Genomic DNA, 8188 nt, shown 5'->3' on the forward strand with positions numbered 1-8188 from the left:
AGTTAGGAAGACCACAGGAGACATGTTGTGGAGGGATTTTAAGCTCGTGTGATGTTTTCTGAACATCGGCATCAGCATTTAGAAGTTGGAGGATTTGGGGGCGCCTGGGTGGCCCAGTTGGTTAAGCATCTGACTTGGCTCAGGTCATGATCTCATGGTTCATAAGTTCAAGCCCCGCATCAGGCTCTGTGTTCTCAGTACAGAGCCCGCTTGAGATTCTCTGTCTCCTTCTCTCTCTGCCCTTCTGCTGCTCTCTCTCTCTCAAAAATAAATAAACAAAACAAAAAAAGAAATTGGAAGATTTCACATAACCCCCCCGCCCCCCAGGTTCTTAATGCCTTTTTAACAAAGTGGAAGGCTTGGTCTCACTGGACCTGCTGCAGTCCTGTCGGCTGTCCCCTTAGCTCCCCACGGTCACCCCAGCAACGAGGATGACCCGTGATGCCATTTCTCATTGCATGTGTGTGGTTGTTCTTCTTATCGTAAAAACAAAAACAAACATATTTTTCTTATCGGCTTCTCACCGAAAAAGGAAAAATAAGAGACCAAGTCATTTGTTTCAGGAAAAGTTGGGCACAGTATATTTATATGTGGACGTGAGGAAATTTTTATACATTTAAAAGGCAAGTGCCTGGAGTGCCTCACTGGCTCAGTAGGTAGAGAGTGCAACTCCGGATCTCAGGGTTGTGAGTTTGAGCCCCATGTTGGGTGCAGAGATTACTTAAAAACTAAATAGATAAATAATTAAAAACTAAAATAAAAGACAAGTGCTCAACTTGCTTTATTTGTTTCCATTACCAGCTTGGACCCCACAACAGCTTGAATTTGTTACACTATAAAGTCTTTGGTAACATCTTGTCCCTGAAGTCTGACTTGGGTCAGACTCTCACCCTGTTGCCACTTCTGTGTTGAGCGTCTGAGGGATGCAGGGCCACTGGAGCAGGCCGTGAAGATAGTCCTGAGTTTGGTGGTCTGAGGTAAGAAGAAATCCTGCCCAGCGAGGCCACTGCGACTTGCCAGTTAAGTGAGAGCTTAAAGGCCCAGCAGACCACATCTATGCCCTCTGCCCAGGGAGGCCCTGTGATGTGGCACCTTGATCACGAATTTTTGCAAATGGTCCCCTTCCAGCACTTTCTTCCTGTGACAGGGTTTCCTAGTCCTCCCCATCCTGGCCACATGATGGCTCACTGATTCTGTGGGTGTTGTCCAGAAGTGGACACAAGCTCCAGATGTGCTCTAAGCAGCTGAAAAGAGGAGGAGAGACATCTCCCTTAATTCACATGCTCTGCTTTTGTTCTTGTCACTTCCGTTCACATTATCTCTTTTTATCAGTCATGTTGTGTGTTGGCTCACACAGAGTTTGGGGGACACCAAGACCTTCAGATTGTTTTTCATGAATGCTTCTTAAGAGACATCTACCTAGACTGAAAATCACAGACATTGAAGGTTGAACAAGGTCCTGGAGGTCATCTGATGCCACCTCCCACATAGCAGAAGGAGATTGCCTCCTCAAGCATCCTGACAGAATGTTTGAACTGAAATGGGCAGGTTCACACTTACCACACTTGATTTTATATTTGACTCATAGATTCGTTCTCCCAAAAACAGATCTTGATTTCATAAAAAATCAAACTATTCAATGAGTACATTCACTAATCTCAGTTTATAGGCGAGACAACTGAGGCACAGAGATGTCAAGGAACTTGTTCAAGGTCATAAGCTAATCAGGGGCAGAGCTAGGCTCAACTAGGCACAAATGGTTGTTGAGCAGAGGAGTGGTATGGTCAAAGCTGTACTTTAGGGGGGTGAAACTGTAAGGCCAAGTGGGGGATGGATCAGAAGGGGTCAGCCAAGAGGTTGGGAGACTAGTTGGGTGCTGTTAAGGTACGAGATGATAGGAACTAAACTGGGCTAGTAGCAGTGGGACCAGAGCAGGGATGGGGGCCAGAGAATAGCTCATTTCCAAACATTATAAAAACCGTGAAAACAAGTGGTGATAAATAGTTCATCTGTTTAACAGAACCATAGGTATTAGAAGAAGCCTTTGCCAATAAGTGGTTTGTGGTTTGAAGCTGCAACCACGCTTGTTATAAAGGTAATTGAAAGGAAAACCCCAATTGTGTGTGTGGCGGGGAGGGTAATAAGAAAATAGGAAACCGCAAGCCTATAACCCCATTATGTGGATTGGAGTTCATCCACATAATAGATGAACTCTGGACCACAGTCATCCTCCTCTGGCCCTACACAAGACAGGACCAAGCCTCAGGTAGAGACAGTCCTGTCTGTTTCAAGCCACTTGGTTAGCCACATAGGGTATCACAAGGACCTGGTTTCAGCTCTGTACTAACTCAGGCAGAGCAAATACGAGTGGAGGAGGTAAGAGGAAGACTTGTTCTAATCTAGAGACTTACACTTGGGTGGTGGAAAATCTTATGCCAGGGCTAGTCTGTGCCTAGCTGAACCTAGCTCTGTTACTTATTAGCTTATGAACCTTGAACAAGTTACTTAACACCTCTGTGCCTTAGTTGTCTTATCTATAAACTGACATTAGTGAATATACTCATTGAGTAGTTATGAAAATTAGGGAACTGATAAGTTTAAAATGCTTAAGGAAACACCTACTATACAGTAAACACCGTACAAGTATTTACTATTGTTATTATTGTTGTTGCAATAAATAATGGCCAAAGCCGGACAACAATGGTTTGGGCTGTTTTGAGGAGCCCAACTCAGCAGAGCTGAGGTGGTTGTAGGGTTCAGCTTTGCACCTTGAGTTTCAGTGCTGGTGAGACATCCAACTAGGCTTATTTAACATTATTCATTCTGTTTATTAATTCCACAAATAGGTACTGAGCATCTGTTCTGTGCTTGACACCGTGGTAGGCCCTGGATGTACTGGGATGAATCAGACAGTCCCAGCTCTCCAGGACCTGATAATCTAGTAAGGATGGGAGGTAGGAATCACCTCTCATGTGGCAAGTAAGTGTTACAACACCAGCCAGTACATAGAAGGTTCATACACAACCAGGGGTGGAAGTCAGGGCAGGCTTCCTGAAAGAGGCAGTAAAAAGTAAGAAGCAATTCAGGGAATGGAGAGTAGAGAAGATCTGTCCTTTGCTGGTCTGTGATTAACAAAAGATTCGGGCTTCCGGTGCCGATAGTCATTTTTCCTAGGCCCTGTACTAAGCTGAATCCCCTTGGACCTTACCATTCCTTACTGCTTCTGGAAAGAAAATTCTTGTGAGTCTCTAAGATGTTTTCTAAATCTCTTTGCACACACATATTATTGACCTAGGTTCCAGTATGATGGTTTTGCCTCAATCCCTTTATCTTTTGGTTGAAGTAAGTTGAAATCGAAGTTTCTCCAGCAGGAGGGTCAATCTTAACCAAAAGAGACTGCATGTACTGGGAGACTGAATCAATACAGCTTAAGCCAACAGGATGGGGCTAATTTGTGTTGCTGCATCCTGGTCCCAGACAGTTCCCCGCCTTGGCGTGCTCCTTTGCCACAGATGTTCTTCTATAGCGAACTTATGCCAACGATGTTCAAAGTGACCACGTTAAGGGGTGAAGCCCCGGGGAATCAGGGGAAAAATGAAAAAGAAAGCCACACACATGTACTATTTACTCGATAATAAAGACAAATACGTTCACATCCTGTCATCTCAGGCATGAATAACTCCAGTAATGCTCTTAGAGAGGAGGCCCTGTCAGGAAACACTGCCAAGTTTCTTATTCCCCTTCCTGGCTTCTGTTCTTGCCTGTCTGCTTTCAGGCTCTGGTTAGGGCTTTCAATTCTTTCTGTGCTTTGTTAATTACCCCTCTTTCAGCCAGGATCACGGTTGGTCTGGGAGAAGAGAAGTACAAAGCAGGAAGATAGATGTACTCACACGTTTTTCCAGAGACTGTGTGTGGGAAGAGGCAAGAACACATCCACTGGTCTATTCTACTTACCTGTTTCCTTTTTGTGCTCCCCACCAAGATGACTCATGCTGCTGTGCTCTGGGCAAGCCCTACAGCCCCTGTGACCGTGTGTGATATACAGATCGGGGCACGCACTCTTTCTTTCTCTAAAGGAGGAGTCTCATTTTAGCCTGGTTGAGGCATCAGCTAACAATTCAGACCCAATTACATGAAACTTGCTAACAAAGGTCAGGACGCCAAAGAAGAGGGAGTTGCTGGTAAAAGGAAATCCAATAGGTTGTCAAGAGTTACAAAATACCCATACAGCATCTGAACTATGGTCCACATCCTTCAAGTTTGGAATGCTTTGCTGGGGAGGAGGTTTTAGGGGCTAGTTATTCTCAAAAGGTTACCTTGAGAGAGAACAGTTACCTTGTTCTCCAGAAATACTGCCTAGCCCGAGAGGCTCTTGGAGCTGTGTAAAGTCCAGAGGGTCATCTAGGGTGTTGGCATTCGAAGTTTGCCACCTATTAGAGTTATAGGGCCCTGACCCATGACGTCAGAATTTCTGGGGGTGGAGCCTAAGCATCACTGTTAATTAAACTCCCCAGGTGCTTCCAGTGTGCACCCAGATTTGAAGACTTCTGAGCTGGACCCTCACTCTTCAAAGTGTGGTTTGTGGAGCTACAGCCCCTACACATTCTCAGGTCCCACGTAGACCTACTGAATCAGAATCTGCATCTTTTTTTTTTTTTTTATTAGAATCTGCATCTTAACAAGATCACCAAGTGACTTATATGTACATAAAAATTTGAGAAGCAGTTATTTTCCTTGAAGCATTGGACAATCTGGCAACTGTGGGCCCAAATTCTGTCTTGGCAACTACCCGCAGGAGCTGGAGTCGTAGCTGCCCCCTTTAAGAGGGGACTTGACCCTCCAGTCCATTAGTAACATGGACTACATTCACAACATTGTGCAACTGTCACCACTAGCTAGTTCCTGGAACATTTCATTATCCCAAAAGGAAATCTCATACTTATTAAGCCGTCACTCTCCTGTCCCCTCTCCGCTCAGCCCCTGGCAGCCACTAATCTGCTTTCTGTCACTATGAGTTTGCTCATTCTGAATGTTTCATATAAAAGGAATGCATAATGTTTTCAAGGTACATCCATGTTGTAGCATGTATCACTACTCTCTTCTCTGGTTGAATAATATTCCTTTGTATTGGCACATCACATTTTGTTTATGCTTTCATCATTTGGTGGATATTTGAGTACGTTTAACCTTTTGATTACTCTGAATAGTCCTGCTATGAACACTAGGTGCAAGTTTTTGTTTGAACACCCGTGTTTCAATTCTTTTGGGCACATGGAATTGCTGGGGTATAGAGTTTTGTTAGAACAATCTGGCACACGGAGGTTTCACACTAGTATTCAATGTTTAAAATTTGAGCAGCACAAGCTAGTGGTTCTAATCGATTATATATATGGTTAAGCTGGAGAACATTACATAAAGCAGGATAAGTGGAATTGCTGACTCATATGGTAATTCTTAAAAAAATTTTTTTTAAGTTTATTTATTTTGAGAGAGAGTGAGAGAGAGAACATGAACACAAGTGAAGGAGGGGGCAGAGAGAGAAGGAAAGAGAAAATCCCAAGTAGGCTCCCTGCTGTCAGCGCAGAACCCAACACGGGGCTCGATCTCATGAACTATGAGATCATGACCTGAGCTGAAATCAAGAGCTTGGATGTTTGACTGAGCTACCCAGGAGCCCCTCATATGGTAATTCTATGTTTAACTTTTTGACTAGTCAATCTATTCTCCATAACAGCATTTTACATTCCCACCAATAATGTATAAGTGCTCCAATTTCACCACATTCTCGTCAATACTTGTTACTTTCTGTCTTTTTTCTTAATTCTAGTCATCCCAGAGGTGGTGAAGTGGTATCTCATTGTGCTTTTTTTTTTTTTTTTTTTCAACATTTTTAATTTATTTTTGGGACAGAGAGAGACAGAGCATGAACGGGGGAGGGGCAGAGAGAGGGAGACACAGAATCGGAAACAGGCTCCAGGCTCCGAGCCATCAGCCCAGAGCCTGACGCGGGGCTCGAACTCACGGACTGCGAGATCGTGACCTGGCTGAAGTCGGACGCCTAACCAACTGCGCCACCCAGGCGCCCCTCATTGTGCTTTTTTTTTTAATGTTTATTTATTTTTGAGAGAGAGAGAGAGAGAGAGAGAGAGACAGAGTGTGAGTGGGGGAGGGGCAGAGAGTGAGGGAGACAGAATCTGAAGCAGGCTGCAGGCTCTGAGCTGTCAGCACTGAGCCCGATGAGGGGCTCGAACCCAGGAACTGTGAGATCACGACCTGAGCCGAAGTTAGACGCTTAACTGAGCCACTCAGGCGCCCCTCACTGTGCTTTTGATTTGCATTTCCCTAATGATTAGTGATGAGTATCTTTTCATGTGCTTGTTGGCCATTTGTATATTGTCTTTAGGAAAATGTCTCTTTAAGTCCTTTGCTTATTTAAAAACTGGGTTCTTTGCCTTTTTGTTATAGAGTTATAAAAGTTCCTTATATATTCTGGATACTAGACCTTTTCAGATATATGGTTTGCAAATATTTTCTACTGTTCTGTGAGTTATCTTTTCATTTTCTTGATGGTGTTCTTTGATGTACAAAAGTTTTACACTTTGATGAAGGCCAATTTATCTAATTTTTTTGTTGTTGTTTATGCTTTTGATGTTATATGGAATTTAAGATTTTGTCACCTGGACAAGGTCAATGTATAGGGAGAGAAAGGGATCTGAGGGGAAAGGGAACAGGGATGCCTTGAGGTGTTGATCTCCAGTTCAACCAGAAGATCTGAGCATTTATCTGGTTTTTATGATGTTCTCCAGCTTATATATATGTGTGTGTGTGTGTATATATATATATATATATATATATTCAATAAATAAGAATATCTATATTGAATATACATATGTTCAATAGATTAGAAAATATATATTGAATATATATATGTTCAATAGATTAGAACCACTAGGTTGTGCTGCTCAAATTTTAACTATTGAATTTTAACCATTGAATTCTAGTGTGAAACCTCAGTATGCCAGGTTGTTCTGAAAACTAGTCCTAAATGGTATATGCAGTAATTAGAACATAGTGTTTTCTGGTTTCAATTAAATTTCATTTGTAATAAAAAAGCATACATTTTTGGAAATGCATGCAATGTTTCTTGCAAAATGCTCCATTTACCACTCACTTTTGGAAAGTCAGGATTTGGGCCAAATCCAAACCCATTGTTTACCTGGTGGAACCTCACCCTCACTGAAGTAATATTCCATGGAAAAGATAGCCAAGTTTATGCATACCGGCTTTGGTACCGGGTGCTGCATTTGCCTGACGTCAAACAGCAGGTGAGAGTTTGAACCCGGGGGTTTCTCATATCAAATCTAAGACTCTGTCCCCTAGGCCATGCTTTCAAAGTACAGTCAGATGAATCATCTATTGGTTTTTCTTGACTGGTGCTACTATTACTACTAGCTGCCCTTATTTTGGGAAGCTTTCCATATGCCAGGCATTGTGCCGAAAATCCTTACATCTGATCTTTCCAACAACCCAGCGAGTGTTCCATAATTATCCTCGTTTGACTACTGAAGAAACTGAACTGAGGTTAAATAACTTGTTCACCAAGGTCACACAGTGGTAAATGTCAGAGCTAGAACTTAACCCAGATCTGACTCCAAATCCCCTATTCAGAACCACCAAGCGAAACTATTATTTTAAAGATGACCGGGTACTGATGGGAATGCAAGCTGGTGCAGCCACTCTGGAAAACAGTATGGAGGTTCCTCAAAAAACTAAAAATAGAACTACCCTACACCCAGCAATTGTACTACTAGGCATTTATCCAAGGGACACAGGTGTGCTGTTTCAAAGGGACACATGCACCCCCATGTTTATAGCAGCACTATCAACAATAGCCAAAGTATGGAAAGAGCCCAAATGTCCATCGATGGATGAATGGATAAAGAAGATGTGGCATATCTATACAATGGAGTATTACTCGACAATCAAAAAGAATGAAATCTTGCCATTTGCAACTACGTGGATGGAACTGGAGGGTATTATGCTAAGTGAAATTAGTCAGAGAAAGACAAAAATCGTATGACTTCACTCATATGAGGACTTTAAGAGACAAACCAGATGAACATAAGGGAAGGGAACAAAAATAATATAAAAACAGGGAGGGGGACAAAACAGAAGAGACTCACAAATA

The sequence above is a fragment of the Neofelis nebulosa genome, chromosome 12 (genome assembly GCF_028018385.1).
Source record: "Neofelis nebulosa isolate mNeoNeb1 chromosome 12, mNeoNeb1.pri, whole genome shotgun sequence".
NCBI classification, from domain to species: domain Eukaryota; kingdom Metazoa; phylum Chordata; class Mammalia; order Carnivora; family Felidae; genus Neofelis; species Neofelis nebulosa.